This window comes from Cetorhinus maximus, chromosome 32 (assembly GCF_964194155.1).
Source record: "Cetorhinus maximus chromosome 32, sCetMax3.hap1.1, whole genome shotgun sequence".
In the NCBI taxonomy this organism is placed as follows: Eukaryota; Metazoa; Chordata; class Chondrichthyes; order Lamniformes; family Cetorhinidae; genus Cetorhinus; species Cetorhinus maximus.
The window spans coordinates 4,976,894-4,997,813 of record NC_135910.1 but is presented as its reverse complement, the minus strand read 5'-3'; the positions used below and the strand labels follow the sequence as shown (position 1 = coordinate 4,997,813).

Sequence of the window (20,920 nt, the reverse complement as noted above, 5' to 3'; positions counted from 1 at the left end):
TGAAAGATCCATCTGCTTACCAGCTCTCTATTTGAGCACTATCCTGCGCAGTCACCACGCTGCATTCTCAACACTCTCCAACACTTGACTCTGCTGTGGTCTGACCAAAACATCGAGAGTCATCTCATGCCATGTAGTATGATCTAAGACTGTTCACCATGTCGTATTTGTACTGAATCTTGCTGCCAGCCTGAGCATCATGTTGTTTAGAAGGAAACACTGCTGCACACCATGTTGTGTTTTTATAATGATATAAAGGCATAAAGAGAATGCAAGTTCGTCAATTGATTGTGCAATCACGTTGTGGGTTCATTTATTGAGACTAGCCACATGGGAATATTTATACAGAGGCATAAAGCTTGAAGACATCAGAGCTGTGTGTGTGTGATCTGTTGAAAAGCAAAAGCAAAACTAAAACTGGATTGCATGACACACTTCATTTCTAGTGATGTCACGCTGCAGTCTCTTAAAGGCAATATGCAACAAAAGGGGCACAAATACTAAACTCCTCCTAATTGTGAATTGCAGGTAGGTAAAGCCTGATATAGACCAATGGCATTTTTGGTTTTATAAATACTGGTAGGGGCAGAGAGTGCGAGAGGCAAGAAGTTATGATAAATTTGTACAAGTCAGTGCTTAGACCACAGTTAGGATCTGGTGAAACTGTTTACCTTTTACACCCCTGTCCCTGTGTATTTTTCAATAATTAAAATCTCCCACAATTAGAACTCCAATAGATTTAAGCAGGTTCAATATTTAAACATGAGTCTATCTGGTGTTTTCTGTTTAAGGAGGTGTTTCTGTCAAAGAGGATCAGCAAGAAAGAACAGCAGAAAGCCAGGCAGCTGAGGAAATGCAGAACCAAAACTCAGTAACACTGACCTTTTATATAACATCTTTAATGCAGCCTAATTTAAAGCACTTCACAGCAATGATTATCAAACAAAATTGAACGCTGAGCCACATCAGGAGATATCAGAGCAGATGGTCAAAAGCTTGGTTGGAGAAGAAGCCTTTAGGAGTGCCTTAAAGCAGGAGATGGGAGGTACAGGGAGGGAATTCCAGAGCCAGTCTGAAAAATTGGAGCGATGGAAATCGGGGATGCGCAGGAGACCAGAATTGGAGGAGTGCAGAGATCTCGGAGGGTTGTGGGTCTGGAGGAGAATACAGAGATAGGAGGCAGTGAGGCCGTGGAGGTATTTGAAAACAAGGGTGAAAATTTTTAAATTGAGGACTTGCTTGAATGAGAGTCAATGTAGGATCAGTGAGCACAAGGGTGATAGGGGAACGGGATTTGGTGTGAGTTAGGACACAGCCAGCCTGTCCTCTCGGCATGGCACCATCCAATTTCAAATTCAGATAAATGAGATTCAGGCCACCTGGACAATCTGAAAACCATGTGTACCCACTGGGGCAGAGAATGCACGAGCCAATGACTAAATGAGTGAATGCATATATATTTTTTCTTTCATGGGATGTGTGCGTTGGTGGTGAAGGGACTGAATGTTTGACGTGGTGGATGGGGTGCCAGTCAAGCGGGCTGCCTTGTCCTGGATGGGATTGAGCTTCTTGAGTGTTGTTGGAGCTGCACTGATCCAGGCAAGTGGGGAGTATTCCATCACACTCCTGGCTTGTGCCTTGTAGATGGTGGACAGGCTTTGAGGAGTCAGGAGGTAAGTTACTCGCCACAGAATTCCCAGCCTCTGACCTGCTCTTATAGCCACAGCATTTATGTGGCTGGTCCAGTTCGGTTTCTGGTCAATGGTAACCCCCAGGATGTTGATAATTGATGTTGATATATTGGATTTGATATCTAAAGAGTGAATGATTTAGTGTATTGCATATGGAACCTAGAGACTGAGTCAGTCAGTGTGTAAATATGTATTCACAGAATTTTAACAGCACAGAAGGGGGCCATTCGGCCCATCATGTCTGCACCAGCTCTCCAAATGAGCATTATGGCCTAGTGCCATTGCTCTGCCTTTTCCCCGTACCCCTGCACATTGTTTCTATTCAAATAATCATCTAATGTCCTCTTGAATGCCTCGATTGAACCTGCCTCCACCACACTTCCAGTCAGTGCATTCCAGACCCGAACCACTCGCTGTGTGAAACAGTTTTTTCTCATGTCACATTTGCTTCTTTTGCAAATCACTTTAAAGCTGTGTCCTCTTGTTCCTGATCCTTTTACGAGTGGGAACAGCTTCCCCCTATCTACCCTACCCAGCCCCCTCTGATTTTGAACATCTCTAACAAATCTCCTCTTAGCCTCCTTCTCTCCAAGGAGAACAGTCCCTAACTCTCCAATCTATCCTCATAGCTGAAGTTTCTCATCCCTGGAACCATTCTTATAAACCTCTTCTGCACTTCCTCCAATGTGTTCACATCCTTCCTATAATGTGGCACCCAGAACTGTACACAATACTTCAGCTGAGGTCTAAGGAGTATCGTATATAAATTCAGCATAACCTCCCTGCTCATGCACTCTATTCCCCTATTAATAAAGCCCAGGATACTATGTGCTTTATTAACTGCTCTCTCCACCTGTCCTACCACCTTCAATGATCCATGCACATATACACCCAGGCCTTTCTGCTCCTGCACCCCCTTCAGAATTTCACCCCTTATTTTATATTGTCTGTCCATGTTCTTCCTTCCAAAATGTATCACCTCACACTTCTCCAGCATTGAACTTCATCTGCCACCTATCTGCCAACTTTTCTATGTCCTTTTGAAGTTCCACACCGCCCTCCTCACAGTTCACAACACTCCCAAACTTTGTATCATCCGCAAACTGTAAAATTATACCCTGCACACCAAGATCTAGATCATTAATATATATCAGGAAAAGCAAGAGTCCCAATACAGACCCTTGGGGAACTCCACTACAAACCTTCCCCCAGCCCGAAAAATATCCATTGACCGTTAGTCTCTGCTTCCTACTTTTCAGCCAATTTTGTTCCCACGTTGCTATTGTCCCTTTTTTTCCATGAGCAATAACTTTTCTCACAAGTCTGTTGTGTGGCACTGTATCAAAAACCTTCTGAAAGTCCATGTACACCACATCAACAGCATCACCCTCATCGACATTTTCTGTTACCTCTTCAAAAAACTCCAGCAAGTTAGTTAAACACGATTTCCCCTTTAGAAATCCATGCTGGCTCTTCCTTATCAACCCATATTTTCCCCATGTGATTGCTAATTATATCCTGAATAATTGTTTCTAGAATCTCACCCACCACTGAAGTTAAACTGAGTGGTCTGTAATTGCTGGGCTGATCCTTACAACTTCTGGGCATGTAATCCATTTCTTCCAATTTGTTTTGCCCTCTGATCACTGATTCTCGCTTCCTCTTCCTCTTTTTCCACTAAATATCGCTTCCATTAGCCTCGGCCTGCAACGCCCCTGCTCCAGGCCCGAGTGGTTGTCTGTGTAAATTGGTGGAGTCCGGTCCCTGATTGTACAACAAAGAAGTTTTTTTTCCGATTAACAAGGACTAGGTTGACATTGAAAGATGAAAGGTTACAAGTGCACTCATTAATATTATACTATGGACATAGAAGGAGAGAGTTCCCCAGGTCTTTGTCAGACCAGCAGTGCTAATGAAAGTATAACAATGGCAAAGAGACAGAAACTTTGCTGTGAGCTTCTTTGTAAGATCTTCTGAAGCAATTCTTACTCCTGGATTTGTCTCCTGATGGGCTTCAGTCTGTATTTAAGAACATGGAGACTGGGATCTAATTCACAAAGGACCATGAGTGAGAAAAGGCAATGCAGACCACTTTGCAACTGGTGACATTTCACTGTGAGAAACTTGATGTGAGCAATAAGGTCCCATTCCCTATCTTGGTGACTGTTGTTGGATATGTTAGATTTCAATATGTAGATCCGCCACATATTGTAAAGGAGGCAGCCATTAAAAACTTGTATGTATTACTTCATATCCAATTACATCATGAAGTCTTTCCTATGGGTCATCAAGATAAGGAAGTGGAATACCTGAAAACCATCAAAATCAGGTTAAATGAACTAATCAATCAGGCCCTCTTTCAAACATGCACTAATGTTGATAATGTTTTATCAAAGTGAATAGCTAATGATTAGTTAGAGACTCTACTCTTCACGATGTTTAATGTGCCCCCATGATCTAGATTCCCTAGCCAGGGGAAGGAGTCTTTTCTTTTTATTCCTTCACGGGATGTGGGCTTCATTGGCTGGGCCAGCACTTGTTGCCCATCCCTAATTGCCCTTGAGAAGGTGGTGGGTGAGCTGCCTTCTTGAACCGCTGCAGTCCATGTGGTGTAGGTACACCCACAGTGCTGTTAGGGAGGGAGTTCCAGGATTTTGACCAATGACAGTGAAGGAACAGCGATATATTTCCTAGTCAGTATAGTGAGTGGCTTGGAGGGGATCTTACAGTGGTGTTCCCACGTGACTACTGCTCTTGCCCTTCTCGAGGGCAGAGGTCAAGGGTTTGGAAGGTGCTGTCGAATGAGCTTTGGTGAGTTGCTGCAGTGCATCTTGTAGATGGTTGACACTGCTGCCACTGTGCGTCGGTAGTGGACGGAGTGAATGTTGAAGGTGGTGGAAGGGGTGCCAGTGAAGTGAGCTGCTTTGTCCTGGATAATATCGTATTTCTTAAGTGTTGTTGGAGCTGCACTCATCCAGGCAAATGGAGAATATTCCATCACACTGGGGAGTCAGGAAGTGAGTTACTCTTTGCAGAATTCCCAGCCTCTGACCTGCTCTTGTAGACATAGTGTTTAGAGAGTTGGCCCAGTTCAGTTTCTGGTCAATGGTAACCACCACGATGTTGGGATTCAGCGACGGTAATGCCATTAAAGGTCAAGGGGAGATGGTTGGAGTCTCTCTTGTTGGAGATGGTCATTGCCTGACACCTGTGTGGCGCGAATGTTACTTGCCACTTGTCAGCCCAAACCCGAATGTTGTCCAGGTCTTGTCTCTCAATGTCTATCCTATCAAGCCCCTTCAGTCTTGTATTTTTCAGTGCGATCACTTCACACTGTTGGCAGGCACATTGATCATCTGTGCTGCCCCTCTGATCAGCATTGTGGGACAACTCCCTCCTTTCCTTGTCACCATAAGTGGGAGCTGGAGAATCACAGCAGCTTGAAGGAGAATCATTCTTCTCTTGTGCTAAATTTGCTGTTTGATCGAAGCTTCTGTAAGCTTATCTTATCTTCAATAAGCCGGGCGGTTGACGGTGAAAGATGCCACAAATGAAGTTCGAAGCTGTTGGCGGCACTGGTTATGGTGATTGTTGAGAAGTTTAAAACCCTTGCAGTGAATTCTCAATGGTTGAGGCAACGTGAATCACACCCAAGATCCCAAATGAGCTGAAGGATGTTGACACAAACCCCATTCTTACTGAAGTGGCAATGGAGCCTCTCTCTGAAAATCAACAGGACAAAATGTGAGCTTCAGCTTCCACTGTGCTTGGGAGGCTGAGCAGATTTGGAAAGGTGTACCTGAACCCTGGATTTATAGACCAGCAACAACTTGGATTTATAAATAGCATATTTACTGCAGTAAACACCCCAGAGTGTTTCACAGGAACGTTACAAAACAAAACATGACACTGGACCACGTAAGGAGATATTAGGGCAGATGACAGATGACCTAAAGCTTAAACAAAGAGATAGATTTTGAGGAGCGTCATAAAGGAGGAGAGAGAGGTAGTGAGATTTAGGGATATAATTCCTAGGCTTAGGACTTAGGCAACTGAAAGCACCTACACCAATGGTGAAGTGATGAAAATCGGGGAGGGGCAAGTTGAAGGATTGTGAAGTCCCTGTAGGGTTGGAGGAGATTACAGAGATGAGATGGGTTGAGGCCATGGAGGGATTTGAAAACAGGGAAGGTAATTTTAAAATCAAAGCATTGCTGGACTGAGAACCAATGTAGGTCAATGAACATGGGGCCGATGGGCAAAAGAGATGGTATGAGTTAGGATAAGGCAGCTGGGTCTTTGGATGAGCTCAAATTTCTTTTGGGAGATAGGTGGGAAGCCAACCAGGAGATTTTGGGATAGTCAGGTTTAGAGGTAAAAGGACATGGGTGAGTTTTTTAGTAGCAGATGGGCTGAGGGTGCAGAGATGGGCGATGTTGTGAAAGTGGAGGCTGGGGTGATCTCTGCAAAATGGTAAGTGCGTGTGAGTGTCACGGGTGACTGGTGGCTGTACGTGGAACACTGGGGCATTTTCCCATGGGCTTTGGAACACCCCACTTTTCAGGACCAAATGGGGGTTCGAGCTCTTACCTACCAGCAGCGAGAGCATTGGGCTCGCTGTCTGTTCAGGATGGTGGGCGAACCTCTGAGGCTGGAAGCCCAGACCGAGGGCCTGAAGCTCTGGAGCCACCGAGAGAGGTGGTCATTGCTGAAGCAGATCAGGAACCACAACGGCCCCTCAGCATGAAGGACTCCTCGCTCACAAACACAGCAGACCTGCAGTGAAAACCCCTGAAGGTAGGGGCATCTCGATGGAGGAGAAACCTCTCCGCCGGATCTAGACACAGGCGCTATTGTTCTGTCAATGGAGCGTGGGGAGCCTCTGGCTTTGATGGCCACCTGGCTTTCCACGGGGAGGCTGCCTCCAGTGAGTTGGCAGTCACTGGACTCGGCAGGGGGCAGCTCTGCCAGTGAGAAAGTCCTGGCAATGCTGCAAAATCGCTCCGAACTGGGGCCTTAACCAACCTTGGTGGAGCAGGCAGCCAAACCCTTTTGCTGTACCGGCCCTGAGAAAATTCCCTAATGGTGGGTTGGCATCGGGGAGCCTCTCAAAGTGGCTCCCCTTATTTCCTGCCCCCTCTCAACCCGCCCGCAACCCCATCTGCACGGTGGGGGCAGGGGGCAGACCCAACCCACCCTGTGCAACATCCTGTATTCCCAACCGGGACAGTGATTCAGGGAGCATCACGCTGCCGATGAGTACAAAGAAGCGGATGTGTCATTTAATGCAGGACACACCTTTCCTGCTTACTGCTGTCCTCAGGAAGGAGGTGGATGGGGGAAAGAGGGTGCGGGGAAGGCATCTCCGTTTGAAAAAGATTTGGAGGCTGCGTCATTGACAGGAAGTAGCCCTGGGAATGGGAAAGTGACTGCTAACCTCTTAGGAACCTCCTGTAATTTAATTTATCATTCGCGTCAGAGGAGTGAGTTATCCTTCTGAACCTGACTCACGACGGGATTAATTCAATCAAAACCAGCTCTCAGACTCATGGAATTAAAATAAAGTCTTACAGCACCAAAGAGGGCTATTCAACCCATCATGCCTGTGCTAGCTCTTTGGAAGAGCTGCCCAATCAGTTCCACCCCCCTACTTTTGCCCCATAAACCCTGCTGATTTTCTCCTCTTCCAATATTTATCCAATTACCTTTTGAAAATTCCTATTCAATCTGTTTCTACCGCTCTTCCAGGCAGCTCAGTCCAGATCATAACAACAGCTGTGTAAAATAATTTCTCCCCCATTTCCTGGCTGCTTGTTAATTACCTTAAATCGAAGGTAAATGCAAAAGAAACATGGCGACATGAGCTAAAACCTTTTCACCCAGCGAGTGGTTAAGGCCTGGGATGCGCTGCCTGAGGTCGCGGTGGGGGCAGGTTCAATCGAGGCATTGAAAATGGGATTAGACTGATACCTGAAAAGGAAGATTGTGCAGGCTTACGGGGAGAAGGGGGGGAATGGCACTCGGTGAACTGTTCCCGTGAAGAATCGGCACAGACACAACGGACAAATTGCCTCCTGTTCTGTAACAATCTGTATCCTGGTGAGAGACTGTGTGTGTGGAACCCATACCCCAGTGAGAGTCAGTGTGTGTGGAACCCGTACCCCAGTGAGAATCAGTGTGTGTGGAACCCATTCCCCAGTGAGAATCAGTGTGTGTGGAACCCGTACCCCAGTGAGAGTCAGTGTGTGTGGAACCCGTACCCCAGTGAGAGTCAGTGTGTGTGGAACCCGTACCCCAGTGAGAGTCAGTGTGTGTGGAACCCGTACCCCAGTGAGAATCAGTGTGTGTGGAACCCATTCCCCAGTGAGAATCAGTGTGTGTGGAACCCATTCCCCAGTGAGAGTCAGTGTGTGTGGAACCCATTCCCCAGTGAGAGTCAGTGTGTGTGGAACCCGTACCCCAGTGAGAATCAGTGTGTGTGGAACCCATTCCCCAGTGAGAGTCAGTGTGTGTGGAACCCATTCCCCAGTGAGAGTCAGTGTGTGTGGAACTCGTACCCCAGTGAGAATCAGTGTGTGTGGAACCCGTACCCCAGTGAGAGTCAGTGTGTGTGGAACTCGTACCCCAGTGAGAATCAGTGTGTGTGGAACCCATTCCCCAGTGAGAGTCAGTGTGTGTGGAACCCATTCCCCAGTGAGAGTCAGTGTGTGTGGAACTCGTACCCCAGTGAGAATCAGTGTGTGTGGAACCCATACCCCAGTGAGAGTCAGTGTGTGTGGAACCCATTCCCCAGTGAGAGTCAGTGTGTGTGGAACTCGTACCCCAGTGAGAGTCAGTGTGTGTGGAACTCGTACCCCAGTGAGAATCAGTGTGTGTGGAACCCATTCCCCAGTGAGAGTCAGTGTGTGTGGAACTCGTACCCCAGTGAGAGTCAGTGTGTGTGGAACTCGTACCCCAGTGAGAATCAGTGTGTGTGGGACCCATTGCCCAGTGAGAGTCAGTGTGTGTGGAACCCATACCCCAGTGTGAGTCAGTGGGTGTGGAACCCTTACCCCAGTGAGAGTCAGTGTGTGTGGAACTCGTACCCCAGTGAGAGTCAGTGTGTGTGGAACCCTTACCCCACTGAGAGTCAGTGTGTGTGGAACTCGTACCCCAGTGAGAGTCAGTGTTTGTGGAACTCGTACCCCAGTGAGAGTCAGTGTGTGTGGAACCCATACCCCAGTGAGAGTCAGTGTGTGTGGAACTCGTACCCCAGTGAGAGTCAGTGTGAGTGTGATTCTATACCCCAGTGAGACTCAGTACCTTCAGGAGAGGAGGGAGCAGGACAGTTGTATAATTCTCACATTGCGCTTGAGTTGAGGCACAGGGCCTGGCTGAGAGTTAGGTTATTTAGTGGAGTAGCTGCACTATTTCTGCTGATCTATCTGACTAAGTAATATCAGCTCTTAGACTTGACGCTTTGATGTTTAACTGACACGGGTCTTACAGTAGGAGACTGGAGTGAATCACCCTCTTTTACCAGCTCTGCACTGTACGTGCATAGGAGTTGCCATAGACAGTACAGTACCAGCTGGAAGTTAATATCTCCTCCTTGGTTCCGGTGATCTTTGTTAGCAAATGTGTATTTGTGATTGTTGGGATCAGAACCCACCCCCCTCCCCGCCCCCCCCAGGTGTTAAACAACATTCATCCTCTGTGCTCACGCTCAAAAGCTGGTCCATTGAGTGAGTTTGCACCTTGAGGGGGAGACTTACTGTTGGGGAAAAATAAACCTGGGAATGGGATCAGTCCTCGGGAAAGCTGGGAAGCAGGCGTACAAATAGTGTCTGGAGTCTTGCAAAGAACATCAGGTAATTGGGACTTTCTAGGCATGACACAACTCTTGTCCATGTTGGATTGGCAAGCAGGAAACCAGCGCATGATTTCGGGAGGTTGGCCTACTGCCGCAAGCAAGGCTTTTCCATGGAACGCTATTCCCGTGCCCTTGGGAATGCCCCCTCCCCCATCCCATGGAACACCAGGATGTAAACAGGAGCAGCGAGCAGCAAATGGTGTGGTTCCACTCTGATTGGATGCTCCAGAGGGTCAGAGAAAGGGTCACTGCGGATGTCGCTGGCATTTCCACAGCATTTGAAAGACAGATTCAGTGCGGTTATTGTACGGGGAGAAGGTGGAGGTGGCACTAGGTGAATTTCTCTTTCAGAGAGCCAGCATGGGCCAGGCTGAATGTCCTCCTTCTGTGCTGTAACCATTCTGTGAATCTGTGGATAGTGAAAAATAGCATCATTGACCTGAATAATAGGGAAAGCTAAAATATGGCAATCACTCTGGTCACAACTAACCATAAATCCAATGTTTGCTGGCAACTTTTACACTGGATCTTGGCATGGAATCCAGTGAGGGATTGGCTCAGTGTTGCCATAGCGATCTCGCTGCTGTGCCTATCCAATTAGGGATTGGCTTGGTGTTGCCATATCGACCCTGCTGCTGTGCGTGTCCAGTGAGAGATTGGCTCAGTTTTGCCATAGCGATCCCGCTGCTGTGCCTGTCCAATTAGGGATTGGTTTGGTGTTGCTGTAGTGATCAAATGTGCCTGTCCAGTGAGAGATTGGCTCAGTGTTGCTATAACGATCCCAGAGTGGGACTGAGGAGAACTTGAGTAAGGAGAGGGAGTGCCAGTGATAGACAGATAGACATAATTATAGACAAATCATTGAAACAATAATTAACTATAAAATATTAAAAGAATTGCTCAATTATTCAAACATTTACAATATATTGTAAGATGCAGGTCTCTATTTTACAGAATGAAAAGGAAACATTGACTGCGTTCTACATTTTGTATTAAAGTCCATAGATCATTTGTTGTCAGGTTGAGTTCATTAAATTATCAGTTATTTACACACTATTTATGAGTTTGATAAAGTAGGGGATTGGGATTGATCTGCCAGACAGACCATCAAACATGGAAACAAAATTTGTGAAGATCCAGCCAATTGCTGGCCCTTCCTTTCTGCTTCCTGTCACAACTATGTCAAAAGAAGGAAGTGATGTTAATGGCTGCTCAATGCAACCAAGAGTTTCTTAAAACTTTTCTTTTCGTTGAATTTCATGGGGCGATGGTTAGATTCTCTCTTATTGGAGAAGGCCATTGCCTTGCATTTGTGTGGAATGAGTGTAACTTGCCACTTGTCATCCCAAGCCTGAATGTTGTCCAGGTCTTGCTGCATTTGGACATGGACTGTTTCAGTATCTGAGGAATCGCGAATGGTGCTGAACATTGTGCAGTCATCAGCGAACATCCCCACTTCTGACCTTATGATGGAAGGAAGGTCATTGATGAAGCAGCTGAAGATGGTTGGGCTGACTACACTACCCTGAGGAACTCATGCAGTGATGTCCTGGAACCAAAATGATTGACTTCCAATAACCACAACAATCTTCTTTTGTGCCAGGCAGGACTTCAATCAGCGGAGAGTTTCCCCCCTGATTCCCATTGACTCCAGTTTTGTTAGGGCTCCTCAGTGTCACACTTGGTCAAATGCTGCCTTGATGTCAAGGGCAGTCACTCTCACCTCACCTCGGGAGTTCAGCTCTTTTGTCCATGTTTGAAGCAAGGCCGTAATGAGGTCAGGAGCTGAGTGGCCCTGGCGGGACGCAATTTGAGCGTCAGTGAGTAGGTTATTGCTAAGCAAGTGCCGCTTGATAGCCCTGTTGACGACCTCTTACATCACTTTACTGATGACCAGAGTAGACTGATGGGGCAGTAATTGGCCGGGTTGCATTTGTCCTGCTTTTTGTGTACAGGACAAAACGGGGCAATTTTCCACATAGCCGGGTAGATGCCAGTGTTGTAGCTGTACTGGAACAGCCTGGCTAGGGGCCAGGCAAGTTCTGGAGCACATGTCTTCAGTACTATTGCTGGAATATTGTCAGGCCCCATAGCCTTTGCACTATTCAGTGCCTTCAGTCGTTTCTTGATGTCACGTGGAGTGAATTGAATTGGCTGAAGACTGATATCTGTGATGCTGGGGACCTCTGGAGAAGGCCGAGATGGATCATCCACTCGGCATTTCAGGCTGAAGATTGTTGCAATTGTTTCAGCCTTATCTTTTGCACTGCTGTACTGGGCTCCTCCATCATTGAGGATGGGGATATTTGTAGAGCTTCCTCCTCCAGTGAGTTGTTTAATTGTCCATCACCATTCACGGCTGGATGTGGCAGGACTGCAGAGCTTAGACCTGATCTGTTGGTTGTGGAATCACTTAGCTCTTATCACTTGCTGCTTATGCTGTTTGGCACGCAAGTAGTCCTGTGTTGTAGCTTCACCACGTTGACACCTCATTGTTAGGCATGCCTGGTGCTGCTCCTAACATGCCCTCCTGCACTCCTCTCTAAACCAGGGTTGATCCCCTGGCTTGGTGGTAATGGTAGAGTGGGGGATATGCTGGGCCATGAGATTAAAGATTGTAGTTGAGCACAATTCTGCTGCTGCTGATGACCCACAGCACCTCATAGTTACCCAGTCTTGAGTTGCTAGATCTGTTCAAAATCTATCCCATTTAGCACGATGGTAGTGCCACACAACACGATAGAGGGCATCCTCAATGTGAAGATGGGACTTCGTCTCCACAATGACTGTGTGGTGGTCACTCCTACCGATACTGTCATGGACAGATGCATCTGTGACAGGTAGGTTGGTGAGGATGAGGTCAAGTATGTTTTTCCCTCTTGTTGGCTCCCTCACCACCTACCGCAGACCCAGTCTAGCAGCTGTGTTCTTTAGGATTTTGCAGGGTCGACAGGGCTGAGTTTGCTGTTGTCGTTTCCAGTGCCTAGATTGATGCTAGAAGATCTGTCCGGTTTCATTCCTTTGAGACTTTCTAGTGGTTTGATGCAACTGAGAGGCTTGCTGGGCCATTTCAGAGGGAGTTTAGGAGTCCAAGAAAGACCTCAGCCTATCAAGCCCAGCTTCAAACTGCTGACCCCTCCACTGACCAATGTCAGGTGTGACTGTGGTCCAGATCTGTATCCATACTGCAGGATGCCACAGGAATAGAATCTGGAGGCCATTCAGCCCCTTGAACCTGTTCCACCACCATTCAGTTAGATCATGACTGATCTGGATCTTAAGTTCATTTACTCACCTTTGTTCCAAATTCTTTCATATACTTGCCCAGCAAAGCTCATTTTTGACATTTTCAGTTGATCTCCAGCCTCAACAGCTTTTTGGAAGATTTCCCAATACCTAGTTCTGGTATGTTTCTAGAGAATCTTTTTTGCATCTTCTCCTGTGCAGAAGCAGAGTGTTCGAACCCTCGAGCCTGCTCCGCCATTTAACTAGATTATGGCTCATCAATGCTGTCTCCCCGCTCTATCCCTGCATCCCTTAATGTCATTGGTATCTAGGAATCTATCAACCTCTGCTTTGAACATGCTCAATGACTGAGCATCCATAGCCCTCTGGGATAGAGAATTCTAAAGATTTACCACCCTCTGACTGAAGAAATTCATCCTCATCTCAATCCTAAATGGCCTACCTTTTATTCTGACACTGATTGGTTCTAGAGCCCCCAATCAGGGAAAACATCCTTCCTGCATCTACCCTGTCGAGCCCTGTAAGAACTTTATACTCTTCATTGAGATCACCTCTCATTCTTCCAAACTCTAAAGGATACAGGTCCAGTCTCCTCAATCTTTCCTCATAGGACAATCCCGTCACCCCAGGATTAGTCTGGTGAACCTTCGTTGCACTTCCTCTATGGCAAGTACATTATTCCTTAGATAAGGAGGCCAAAACTGCACACAACACTCCAGGTGTGGTCTCACCAACGGCAGCAAGATTTCCTTATTCCGGTACTCAACTCCCCTTGCAGTAAAGGCTAACATAATATTTGCCTTCTTAATTACTTGTTGCACTTGCATGTTAGCTTTTAGTGACTTATGAACAAGGAGACCCAGGTCTCTTTGGACATCAACATTTCCCAATCTCTCCCCATTTAAGAAATACTCTGCATTTTTGTTTTTCCGACCACATTTTTCCTCCATCCCATTTCGACCCTCATTTTCAAAGGTGTATGTGACCTCCTGTTCTTCTGACCAAAATGTACCACCTCGCATTTGTCTATTTTGAAGTTAATTTACCAATTACACCCATTGTTTGTCCCTGTTCTCCTCTATATTAACTGTACCCCCACCCCCTCATTTAGGATGAATGGCAAATTTTGCATCCGGTACCCAAGTCCAAATCATTCCTGTGAACAGCAGTGGTCTCAGCACCAATCCTTGTGGAACACCTCTTTGGACCATTTGCTAATCTGAGCAACTACCCTTAATCCCTACTCTCTGGTTTCTGTTTAGCAGTCAGCCTGCTGTCCATTCTGTTACTTGTCTCCTGATTGCTCACATTCTGAGGTTTGTCACAAGCCAACTACAGTATTTGAGATAAAGGCAAAATACTGCGGACACTGGAAATCTGAAATAAAAACAAAAAAATGCTGGAAAAGCTCAGCAGGTCTGACAGCGTCTGTGGAGAGAAAGACAGAGTTAACGTTTGACTCTTCTTCAGAGCAGACTCTCCTACAGTATTTGAGACCTTATCAAATTTATTAAGGTCTTGGACTGACTTGTCACTAGTCATTAAAACAAATGTTGGGAAACTGGATCTCTACTGTTCTTTGCCTTCATATAAGTCCTTACCTTTTAGTTTTATTCTATCTCTCATTGTTGACCAAGATTATTTAATAACATAAGTGAAACACTTGCAAAAAAAAAAGTTAGGTACAGGTTTTGTGTTCTACCAAAAACATTTCTGAACAGCTCCTACTAATTAGCTGCTATTAACTGTACCCATACTCCAGGTGTGGCCATACCATACGAACTTGTGAACCTATGAATTGGGAGCAGGAGTAGGCCATTCGGCCCCTCGAGCCTGGTCTGTCATTTAATATGATCATGGTTGATCTGATTGCAGCCTCAACTTCACATTCCCACCTACCCCCTATACCCTTGACTCCCTTGTCAATCAATAATCTATCTAACTCAGCCTTAAAAATATTCAATGACCCTGCCTCCAACGCTCTACAGGGAAGAGAGTTCCAAAGACTCATGACCCTCTGAGAGAAAAATTTTTTCCTCACCTTCGTATTAAATGGGAGACCCCTTATTTTTAAACCATGTCCCTTAGTTCTAGCCTCTCCGTCAAGGGAAACATCCTTTCAGCATTCACCCTGTCACCTACCCAGGACCCAGAGCTGTACCTGTCCTCCAGGTGTGGCTGAAACAGGAGCCAGAGCTGTAACTGTCCTCCAGGTGTGGCTGAAACAGGACCCAGAGCTGTACCCATACTCCAGGTGTGGCTGTACCAGGACCCAGAACAGTACCTGTACTCCAGGTGTGGCTGAAACAGAAGTCAGAGCTCCACCCGTACTCCAGGTGTGGCAGTACCAGCACCCAGAGCTGTACCCGTACTCCAGGTGTGGCAGTACCAGCACCCAGAGCTGTACCCGTACTCCAGGTGTGGCAGTACCAGCACCCAGAGCTGTACCCGTACTCCAGGTGTGGCAGTACCAGGACCCAGAGCCGTACCCGTACTCCAGGTGTGGCAGTACCAGCACCCAGAGCCGTACCCGTACTCCAGGTGTGGCTATACCAGGACCCAGAGCTGTACCCGTACTCCAGGTGTGGCAGTACCAGCACCCAGAGCCGTACCCGTACTCCAGGTGTGGCTATACCAGGACCCAGAGCCGTACCCGTACTCCAGGTGTGGCTATACCAGGACCCAGAGCCGTACCCGTACTCCAGGTGTGGCTGCACTGCAGAGTAACTGCCCCGTTCTGGTGTTTTCACTTTCAGAATTCTGTGTGTGGAATTTCTGAGCCAGCTTCTGTGACACATTCCACAGATGGACAGGAATGTCAGCAGCAGTACTCACTCTTATTGTCCGAGAAAAATAAAGTCCAGAATAACAATGGTTGACCTTTACTGAGGAGGGAATGTGGGTTTCGAATGCTGGAGTGTGGGAAAGGAGTGAATAATTCACTCAGCTCACAACCCTGGGAGTTGAATAAAGCCCTTTCTTTCAGCTGATTGGCACACTGAGTGGAATTAAATTCCTCATGTTTTTGAGTGGGAGAGTGCAGCTCAGCCAGAGAGGTCTGTAAATTCTTTCACTGTTTTAATTATAAACATTAAAGTGAACGGGGAGTGAACAGGAGAATGAGATAAACCCAGATGTTGGAGCTAAAGTAAAACACGGGCCTGTTGAATCCTAACACACGGCAAGTCCTGTTTACCCACCATCCCTATACTCGCTAACCTACATTGGCTCCTGGTCACATCACATGATTACAAAATTCTCCTCCTTGTTTGCAAATCTCTCCATGGTCTCTCCCCCCTCCCTCTTATTCTCTATAATCACCTCCAGCCCCACAACCCTCCGAGACATCTGTCCTTTAATTCTAACATCTTGAGCATCCCTGATATTAACCACTGCCTCATTGGCGGCTGTGTCTTCAGCTGCCCGGACCCTAAGCTCTGGAATCCCCTCGCTGAACCTCTCCACCTCGCTACCCGCTCTCTCTTTGCCTTTAAGACGCTCCACAATACCTACCTCGTTGACCAAGGTTTTGGTCATCTGCCCTGATATCGCCTTATATAGCTTGGTGGTGTTTTTGCACTGGAACATTCCATGATTCACTGTGCACTGTAAATGAGGAGACATTGGCGTCGGAGAGATGCCATTTTGCCCAATTCAGTTTGTGAAACTTTTTGACTTTGACCCACTTTGGAAAGCTTCCTGCTGCCATGATGTGGGAGGACGCTCAGCGGCAATCCAAGTGCCAACTCGATTGAAGGCGCTGTCTGTCGCTGGGGCACCGACCATCACTTTGTAGCCCACCCAATTGTCTATGCCTTTTGTGGTATGGATGCAACTGCGTGACAATAAGGAGAGGGTAACTTCTCTGCTTTAAATTCCGACCCTCTAGAAACGAACCCCAATTGGCTTTATTTAATGACCTAGTGATTTAGTGATTGCGAGTGATTTATATATGTATAGACCCAGATTGCTCTGCTCCTCTGCCTCACTTGGACACACGGGCAGAATTTCCTCAGCCCGGTAGAAGAGGATTTCATTACATGTGGGAAAACCCCAGAAACTGATGTTGGGTCGGGACCTCGGCATCGCCCTGCCCTCTCCCGGCTTCCCCTGAGCTGAGTGAAGTGGGGAAACACCATTGGGCGGAATTTTAAGGCCCTGTCGTGGCGGGGGTGGGGCTGTCAAATGTGGCGAGCCAATCGAGAGTCCACCGGCTTTGGCGGGACGGTAAGATCCTGTCGGCGTGAAATCCCGCCCCATGTGTCATGGGGGAAAGCAACTGAAGTCAGAGCCTTTTGGAGTGTGGAACCTTTTTACCAACAGCGCACGGGTTCCACGCTGTATCTGCAACGCGCTAGGCTGGAAAAGGCGAGTGCAAAGTGGGAACTCAGCACGGAGTGCAACTGGATCCAACCCGAGCATTATAAAGAGTGAAACCAGCGAGACTGTGGCCATCCACAGTGAAATGCTGGTGCTGACAAGCTCTTTCACCCTGAAATCACTGATCTTACTGGAGTCAGCAACTTTGTGCATTGCCTGTCAATTCCTCTGATGGTGAGCTCACCTTATTGCCTGTGAGACTTCCCTGTAACGTGGGCCAGGATTGTATGGCCCCACCATGGCGTGTCTCCCCCGCCCCCCGGCGATGCGGCGAGGCACTTAAATGCCCATTCAGTTCGGCAGGACCGTAATATCCCGCTGGGTGGGAGGGGGCTGTAAAATCCTGGCCATAGGGTATACATGTTCTGCAGTTAACTGGACCTCTGAGGAGAAAGTGCAGCGTCTTCCAGCTTAGCAGCCAAAGCGACAGAGATAGCAATTCTGACAGCAGCAGCAGCCTTCTCCACGCTGTTGCACTTCCAAGGGGTCAATACCTCCATCACAGGCTCGACAGGCCAAGGGTCAGGTCCCTTAGCTCCTGAACAGCAGTGCCTCCCAAAGCTCAGGCTCTCGTGGCAAGTGATCGGAGACATATGCAAGTTCTTGGAAGAAGACCTCCCCAGAAGAGGAGTAAGTAGCCACCCATTACCCATGGCTATCAAGATGACCACAGCCTCAAATTTCTTCATGTCAGGGTCCTTCCAGGGATGTACTGGGATATAAATAGGATCTCACCTTCAACATTCACTCCCTCCACCACCGACGCACAGAAGCAGCAGTGTGTACCATCTACAAGATGCACTGCAGGAACTCACAAAGGCTCCTTAGACAGCACCTTCCAAACTTGCGAACTCTACCACCTAGAAGGACAAGAGCAACAGACACATGGTAACATCACCGTGTGCAAGTTCCTCTCCAAGTCACTCACCATCCTGACTTGGAAATATATCGCCGTTCCTTCACTGTCGTTGGGTCAAAATCCTGGAACTCGCTCCCTAACAGCGCTGTGGGTGTACCTACACCACATAAACTGCAGAAGCAAGAATGAGGCTCACTGCCACCTTCTCAAGGGCAATTAGGGATGGGCAATAAACACTGGCCTTGCCAGCGATGCCCACATCCCATGAAAGAATAGTTTTAAAAAATCTGAGAGGGCAGACAGCACCTTGGTTTAGAATTTCATCCAAAAGATGGCACCTGTGGCACTCCCTCAATGCTGTACTAGAATGTCAGTCTAGAAAATGGACTCAAGATTCATGGAGTGGGGTGTGAGTCCCATAACCTCCATGACATCAGAGGCAACAGTTTGACCCCCTGAGCTCTGACTCCTCGACCTCCACCCATACATTCCCTTGTCATTTGCTGTCCTGATACCAGTCTCTTTTCATGGGACATTCACACCCCATGAAAAGAATAAAAAAAACAGCAGCAGCTAGGCCACAGTCCTGCTTGCGAGGACTTCCAACGACATGAACTTTGAGGCCAATGCCAGTGCTTTTTTTATTAAAGATCTGCTTAACAATCGAGGTATCTCGCTAGAGACCACATCAGTACAGATGAACAGACTGATCCCAGCTATCCTGCACGGGAGGACCACCCTTTTGGAAGGTGTTAGTGCGCTATCATCTCCAAACTTGAAGCAGGTGGAGCTTCCATATTCCTTAACCTTCCGCTGATCCTGCTTCATCAAGACACTCCTGGTAGCAGTCAAGCCAATACACCCCCACACACTGTGTAAGCACTACCACCATCTAAAACTGCACAGTTGAATGAATCAGCCATCAAAATACTTATCACCGGATTCAAACTCCCAGTGACCAGCACAATTCCTTCATGACAGTCACCATCGTTTTCAGCATCGGAATTATCTGTTTCATGCATTATTTCAAAAACACGATTCTTTCGCTGTGAACAAATCATTGTGTAATGATATTTAGAATCATTCCGATATCACTATTTAACTGTTCCCCATGCGTTTCTCGGGTTCAAGCACCTACCGTTGCTGTCCCAGACCCACTTTCTGTCTCAACCCTCAGATTGGCTAAAAGTATGACCATCTTCAGACGACCCATCAGCAACCCTGTCTTTTTACTGGAATCTGCGTTTAATATTTTGCCATGGAATCCTCCATCCGTTGCTTTTCCTCTGAGCAGCCTGTATTTGATGGGAAAGCAGCTGGAAATGACTGTTTTCCCAGAGTTTTTTTTTAGGGCAGCAGGCATTTGGTCCAGGAGAGGGTCTTTCCCATGGAATTGAACCCCTGTCAATACCAAAAATCTATCAACATGAGAAATGCGTGCACATTCGAGTAACTTAAATGCCAACTCAGACTCTGGGATTTCCAGGTTAAACATTTTCAGTCTCTTATACCACTTACCAAAGTCCATAATATATTCCTCCAGGGACTGATCAGCTGTTTTCTTAACTCTATTAAAGGTTGACCATGCTTCATGTGCTTCCAACCAATCATCCTGCCATCCATACCACCCATCCCAGAGGCAATATAAACTAAATGGTGCCATTTTAATGGGGATGCAGGGACCGAGAGACCTGAGGGTTCACATACACAAAACATTGATGGCAGGACAAGTTGAGAAGGCTGTTTGAAAAGCCTAGGAAATCCTTGGCTTTAAAAATAAGGCATGGAGTACAAGAGCTGTGCTAAACCGTTGTAAATTACAATATAGAGCTCAACTGAGGTTTTGTGTTCAGTTCTGGTCATCTCTCTTTAGGAAAGAAGTCAAGACCTTGGCGAGAGTGGAGAGGAGATTTACCAGAATTGTACCAGGCACGAGGGACATCTATATTTGGAGAGGTAATGAGAAGCTGGGGTTGTCCTGTTTATTGCAGAGAAGTTTAAGGAGCAACTTAATAGAGGTGTTCGAATTTGAAGGATTTTGAATGAGTAAATGTGGAGAAATTGTTCCGATGCCTGGAGGGCCAATAAGCAGACGACACGGAATTAAGAAAGATCAAAGAAGGGATGAGGAGAATTTTGTTTATGAGCTAGTCATTCTGGAATTTGTTGAAGCAGATTCAACTTCTTTCGAGTACAATCACAGTTCCTGGTTTTCCAGGAGTGGGATATGAACCCACAACCCTCTGATTCAAAGGCGAGGGTGCTATGAACTGAGCCACAGCTGACACCTCAAAGCAGATTCAATAGTACCTTTCAAAAGGGAGATAGGAATACCGGAACAGGTGGATCCTATTCAGTCCCTCAAGCCTGTTCCACCATTCAATTAGACCATGGCTGTATTTTAACTCCATTTATCCACATTACTTACTTAATCCTAATCCCTTTAACCAACACAGGCCTGTTAACCTCAACTTTGAAATTTTCAATTGACCCCCCCCAGCCTCAACAGCGTTTCTGAGGGAGAGAGTTCCAGATTTCCACCCTCCCCTTAGTGTGCAAAGTGCTTCCTGACAGTAGCCCTGAATGGTCTGGCTCTATTTAAATGTTATGCCCCTGTTTGGACTCACCCTTGAGTCTCTCTCTCTATCTACCCTATTAAATCCTTTAATAACTTTAAGCTCCTCACTTACTGTTTATATGCAAGGCAATATATGCCTAGTCTGTGCATATTTCAACCCACTAAGCCTCAGTATAATTCTGGTAAATCTGTACTGCACCCACTCTAAGGCCAATGTATCCATCCTGAGGTGTAATGTTCAGAACTGAGCACAGTATTCTAAACAGTTATAATCAGAGCTTTGGATAGCTGTGACATAACTTTCACCTATTTGT

The 20,920-nt window shown here is 46.8% G+C and overlaps 1 protein-coding gene across 4 annotated transcripts in view; it reads left to right on the top strand.

The window, feature by feature from the left end:
• Nucleotides 1-20,920, top strand: part of LOC144671311 (uncharacterized) — an 88,401-nt gene that overhangs the window by 16,168 nt on the left and 51,313 nt on the right. Inside the window, exon 2 of one of the 4 annotated variants that reach the window (XM_078533125.1) lies at nucleotides 19,902-19,984. The exons of the other annotated variants lie outside the window; for them this stretch is intronic. The gene's annotated coding sequence lies outside the window, so the exon portion shown is untranslated. The remainder of the gene's footprint in view (nucleotides 1-19,901; nucleotides 19,985-20,920) is intronic. 4 annotated transcript variants of the gene reach the window in all.